Here is a 6186-nt window from a genome sequence, read left to right on the forward strand (position 1 = left end):
GAGGAGTCACAAATGGTGCTCAACATTGTGCAATCATCGGTGAACATTCCACTTCTTACCTTATGATGGAGGGATGGCTCAGGGTTCCTCAAGTAGCTAGTAACAGTACTATGTGAATAAATTTTTCCCTTTGCATGTGTGTGAAGGGGATGAAAATGGTGGTTACAGATTTTTAAGAACAACTCTATGCCCAATGATCACTGTTACCAGATCCGATCTGGGATCGGAAACGTGACTGGGGGAAAAAAATTGCGTTTTGCGAAAAGCAAAACACCTTTATAATACACACTTCCTCCAACACAAAGATAGCAAGGTCAGCAATCACCTGACACCAGGTTATAGTCCAACAGGTTTATTTGACAACACAAGCTTTCAGAGCCTCAGTCCTTTTTCAGGTAAAGAGGACTGAGGCTCTGAAAGCTTGTGTTGTCAAATAAACCTCTTGGACTATAACCTGGTGTCGTGAGTTTTCTAATCCTGTCAACCCCAGTCCAACACTGGCACCTCCGCATCATTTGTATTTAGGTAGCTCACGTGCAAACATGCCAGGAGTCTCTGAATAACGATCAGGAATGAACATCTTAGTATTCTTCTCCCTGGCCTGAAGAAACTAAGACTGTAATAATTCCTCTCCTTCTGGCCCAGTGGCAAAGTGTTTGCTCTGTACAGACCAAAAATTAAAGCACTCCCCAGGTGACATGTCCAAACTGGACCTCCTCAAGAGTCACAATGAACGACCCGCAAATTGGAGGAGCAACACCTCAAATTCCACCTCGGGACCCTACAGCCCGATGGCCTAAACATGGAATTCACCAGTTTTAAAATTTCCCCACCCCTGGGCTCATCCCATGTCCAACCCTCCCTCTCATCCCTGCCTCCTTGGCCTGACAAAACCTGTCCATCTTCTCTCCAACCTATCCGCCCCACGCATCCCACTGACCAATCCCCACCACTGGCTACCTGCACTCACCTATCGCCATCCCACCTACCTTCCCCAGCCCCACCCCTCCTCTCTATTCATTTCCCAGCTCCCCTCCCCCTCCCCATTTCTGAAGAAGGGTCCCAACCCTAAACGTCAACTTTCCTGCTCCTCTGATGCTGCTTGATCTGTGTTCCTCCAGCTCCACACTGTGTTGTCTCCGATTCCAGCATATGCAGTTCTTGCTATCTTTTTTGAGGTTATGTCCACCCTTGAAGACATAGGCAGCAAAGATGATTCCACATATTATAAATACAAGATTTGGGAAACATTTTAAAACTTTTTTTTGCAAAAAAAAAAAAAACACTGAGAAATATTTGTTGAAATATTATGTACAAAAAGAAGAGTGAAATTACTATTTTCTGGTGAAGGTTTTACTTTTAAGAACTGGAAGAATCAGGAATAAGAATGGAAAGATGACTTCAGAGATCTTGTTCCAACCCAAAGGCTGCATTGTCCTGCAGAAAATACAAAAAAGAACTGATTGGGGAAAAGTTTAGTGAATTGAAGATAATTTATGAGTTTCCAAGGGGGAGACGTAAACACAGGAAGCAGCAAGGAGAAGATGGCTTATCAAAGGTAGTGACTCTACCTCTGAGCCAGAAAACTGGGTTCACCTGTTCCAGAGGTATATTATAACATGTCTAAACAGGTAGACTAAAATAAAAATCTATAAAACAAGGAGCAACTTGTTGGACCAAATTTCCTTTTCTTGATCCTAGAAAATTAGTATTTGTCTGTTAACTTTCTTCATGATAGAAATCTAGACTAGAGACAATAACATTGCAAAAATATGACATGAGGAAAATAGCAATTGGCCATTAGTTACAACAAAAATAAGGAAAATAGTTTGCACGTAATAAGAATTACACAGGGAACGGTTTAGCTCAGTTGGCTTGATGGCCAGTACATAGATCAGAATAACACCAGCAGTGTTGACTTAAATCCCACTGCAGCGGAGGTGCATCTGGGATATAACTCATTTCCCTACCCCCAAGGAATGGAAGGCAACGGCAGAATGCCACTGACGAAAAAATAGCTCTTGATAAAGACCATAAAAGGTAGTGGAGCAGAATTAGGCCATTCAGCCCATCAAGGTGGCTCTGCCAGTCAATCATGGCTGATGGGGTTGAGAAACCTATTCTCCTGCCTTCTATCCATTATCCTGGATCTCCTTAGTGACTTGGCCTCCATAGGCTTCTGCAGCAATCAGTTCCACAAATTCACTACTCTCTGGCTGCAGAAATTCCTTCTCCTCTCAGTTCTAAAGGGTTATCCCTTCACTGTGAGCCTGTGCTATCAGGTTTTAGTGTCTCCTACTAGTGGAAACAGCTGTGTGTTCTGGAAGTTTCAATGAGATTCCTCCTCATCCTTCTAAACTCCATTGAGTACAGACCCAGAGTTCTCAACTGCTCCTCATATGACAAGCCCTTCAATTCCAGGATCATTTTTTATAAACCTCCTCTGGACTCCCTCCAAGGCCAGCAGTTCCTTCCTTAAATGCAGGACCCAAAACTGCTCATAATATTCAAACGTGGTCTGACCAGAGACTTAGAGTTTCAGCAACACATCCTTGTTCTTGGATTCTAGTCCTCAAAATTAATGCTAGCATTGCATTTGCCTTCTTAGCTGCCAAATGAACCTGTATACTAACTTTAAAAAAGTCATGAACCAGGACCACCATGTCACTTTGTGCTTCAGATTTCTGGAGTCTTTCCCCATTTGCAAAATAGTCTATACCTCCACATTTCCGAACAAAATGCATAACCTTCACTTTAGCACATTGTATTCCATCTACAATTTCTTTGTTCACCCCCTCTTAGCTTGTCCAAGTCCTTCTGCAGCCTCCCCACTTTCTCAACTTAACCTTTCCTTCCACCTACTTGTGTGTCATCTGCAAACTCAGCAACAATGCCCCCAGTTCCTTCATCCAAATTATTAATGTATAATGTTCATAGTCATGTTCCAACACTGACCCGTACCGAACTCCACTTGTCACCGGCTGCCATTCTGTAAAAGACACCTTTATCCCCACTCTGACTGACTAGCAGAAGGCAATCTTCTAACCAGGCCAGTACCTTGATCCTAACCACATGGGTTCCTATCTTATTTAGTAGATTTCTGTGCGGCACGTTATCAAAGGCCTATCTGGATTTCCAAATAGATCACGTCCACTGGCTTTCTTTTATATAAACTTGCTCTTTACCTTCTCAAAAGAATTCTAACAGATTTGTCAGGCATGACCTCCCCTCGACAAAGCTGTAATGACTGACCCCAATTTTATTATGCACCACCGAATATTCTGCATTCTCATCCTTAATAATGGACTCTAAAATCTTACTATCAACTGAGGTCAGCCTAACCAGCCTAAAATTTCCCATCTGCAGCCTCCTTCTCTGCTTAAACAGGGTTGTCACATTAGTCATTTTCAAGTTCCTTGGGACCCTCCCTGGCTCCAGTGGTTCCTGAAGATCACCACCAATGCCTCCACAATTGCCTCAGCTATCTCCTTCAGAACCTGGTGTGTAGTTCATCCAGTCCAGTGATTTATCCACCTTCAGACTCTTCAGCTTCCCCAGCATCTTCTCCTTAGTGACGGCCACTACGTTCTGTCCCCTGACTCTTGAAGTTCTGGTATGTAACTGGTATCTTCCACTGTGAAAAATGACGCAAAGTACCTATTCAGTAATAATATTCAGTTTCTCTGCCATTTTGTTCCCCATTCCTACTTCTCCAGCCTCAGTTTCCAGTGGTCCATTGTCCACTCTTGCCTCTCGCTTATATTTTAGCTAATTTTTTTTGCAGTTTCTCAAGTCTACCCACACAAATTCTACACCTTCTGACCCTGTATCACTTCTTGCTGGCAATTTAATTTCATTTGTTACTAATGAGCAATTCCACTCCTTCTGCTCATCTGCCTGCCATTTCAATAGGATGTGTATCCTTCAATATTTAGCTCCCAGCCATGATCCCCTCACAGCCCAACTGTGATACGCACGAAATTGTAACTGCCACTTTCAACCTGCGCTACAAGCTCATTTATCTTGTTTCATATAGTGTGCATATTTAACTACATAAACCACAGTCCTGCATTGATGGCCCCCTTCTCATATTTGTCCTATTCTCTGCTGTGCATGGAGTTAGAGTACGGAATTGGTCAGGAAGCTATGTTCTACTACTTGTTTTGGAAACTTTAATAACTCTTGTGTCCTCACCGCTTTAACTAGTTTAAAGTTGTGACCACTCTATTTACCCTTTCCACTAGGATTCTGCTCCCAGATCGGTTCAGGTAGATTTGTCCTGATATTGATGCCAATGCCCCCCAAATGAAATCCCTCTTTCCTGCACAACTACTTTGCTTTCTTATCTCAATGCCGATTTGCACGTGGCTCAAGTAATAATCCAGAGTTTATAACCTTTAGGTCCTTTACCTTTTAAAAAAAAGGTTTCCAATTCCTGGTATTTCCCAGAGAGGAACTCTTGCCAATGTTCTTGGTCCCAGCATGAACCACAACAACTGGATCTTACCTCTCACACACCAATATCCTTTCAAACTGGCTCAAGATGTTCTTTACCTTGGCACCTAGAAGGCAACACACCATTTGGGAATCAATCCTGCTAACAAAGCATGTGATCTATACCTTTAATGACAAAATCCCCTAACATTACCACTTTTCTTTTTGCTGCCCCCATTTGAATGGCCTTCTGTACCATGGTGCAGTGGGCAGTTTGCCTATCCTCCCTATCCTTTTCCTCATCCACACAGGGAGCAAGTACTTCAAACCTGTTGAATAACGTCAAGAGCTCAAGCTCCTCAAAAGATAATTTAAGATAAATTCAGGACCCCTCCACCCGCCTCAGAAAACACCAACAAACAAAGAGCCAAAAAGTCTTTGGATAGAGCCCTCACAGGATGGAAATGGAAGATTTGAATTTTGGATAAGATCATAGTGCAACCTTGCAGCAGCTTTTAAGAACAAACTCAGACTATCAACAAAGCTTCGTAGCTCATTGGTAAATTAACCAAATTTTCACCGAGAAAGCTAAATCACTTCTAGAAAGAAGGTTATAATCATACTTTTCCTATTATAGTGTAACAATTAGGTAAAACAATCATGTTGCACACAACTGACCAGAAGTAACACTATTCTGAAGTTTATTTCAAAAATTATTTTCTTAAACCGTGTATTCATTAATCTGTAAATGCGAAGAAAATTTTTACTTCACTGCACAAGCACTACTTACCATAACAGATTTGTTTAAGCCCCTAGTATTGATTCAGAGTTGCTGAAGAACAAATACCAAGCAGAGAAATGGTTCATTTTCCTTAAGCTATTAAATTCATAATTTTGAAAAAGCCATACTTTATAACGCTCAGAACTACTACAACAGTCTGCTAATAAAAAGAATCCTCTTTTTAACTTTGAGGCCACAGTTGCCACTTTTTTAGTTGGTTGGCTGGACCTCTGGATATATTGTAAATGGACCCAATACTTTATATTTAAAAAAACATTCACAGAATACTGGCAAGGTGGGCATTTTTTGCGTAACTCTTGATAAGGAGTGATAAACCACCTTCTTACCAACTGATGGGTTTTCTGGTCCATTCACAGAAAAACAGCAAATGTGGCTGACTCAAATACCTTGTGATCGAACCAGGTAAGGGTCTTAAATTTTCTTTTGCCAGGACATTAGTGAAATAGACTGAGTTTTTACAACAATCGAATAGTTACAAGGTCATCATCACTGATGCCAGCTTTTCTCTCCATATATATTTGGCCTAAATTTTTAAAAAAGTTAGATTTCTGAGCTGCCATGGCAGAACTTTTATTTCTGGATCCCTAATCCAGTCACAAGGATGCAATACCTCCATTCCTGTTGGGTAAACTATTGCTTCATCTTGACAACACAAAGCAGACCCTCTCAAGTACATGGCCTGGGCTAGCACAGAAACAGTTCCTGTCAAAATAATCACAAGACTGAAGCATTAGTATTTCACAAATTTTCTTTACTTTGAGTAATAGCCCATCAAATGAAAAAATACAAACACACAAGGCTGTTCTGGATGTTTTTAAATAATCAAAAAAATCACTACTTTAACAATACTCAAGTCTTCAATGACTAAATTTTAAAAAGTACATTTTACATCAATTTTCTCTTTCCTAAAAGTGCTGTTCTAGCTACAATTGTGATTCAACTGCTCATCA

At 41.1% G+C, this 6186-nt stretch overlaps 1 pseudogene; it reads right to left on the bottom strand.

Annotated features, from left to right (window-relative positions):
- The window catches only part of LOC109936264, a 60112-nt pseudogene extending 59532 nt beyond the window's left edge, over positions 1 to 580 (bottom strand).
- Positions 581 to 6186: the final 5606 nt, after the last annotated feature.

Source organism: Rhincodon typus, chromosome 5, assembly GCF_021869965.1.
Source record: "Rhincodon typus isolate 14 chromosome 5, sRhiTyp1.1, whole genome shotgun sequence".
NCBI lineage: Eukaryota > Metazoa > Chordata > Chondrichthyes > Orectolobiformes > Rhincodontidae > Rhincodon > Rhincodon typus.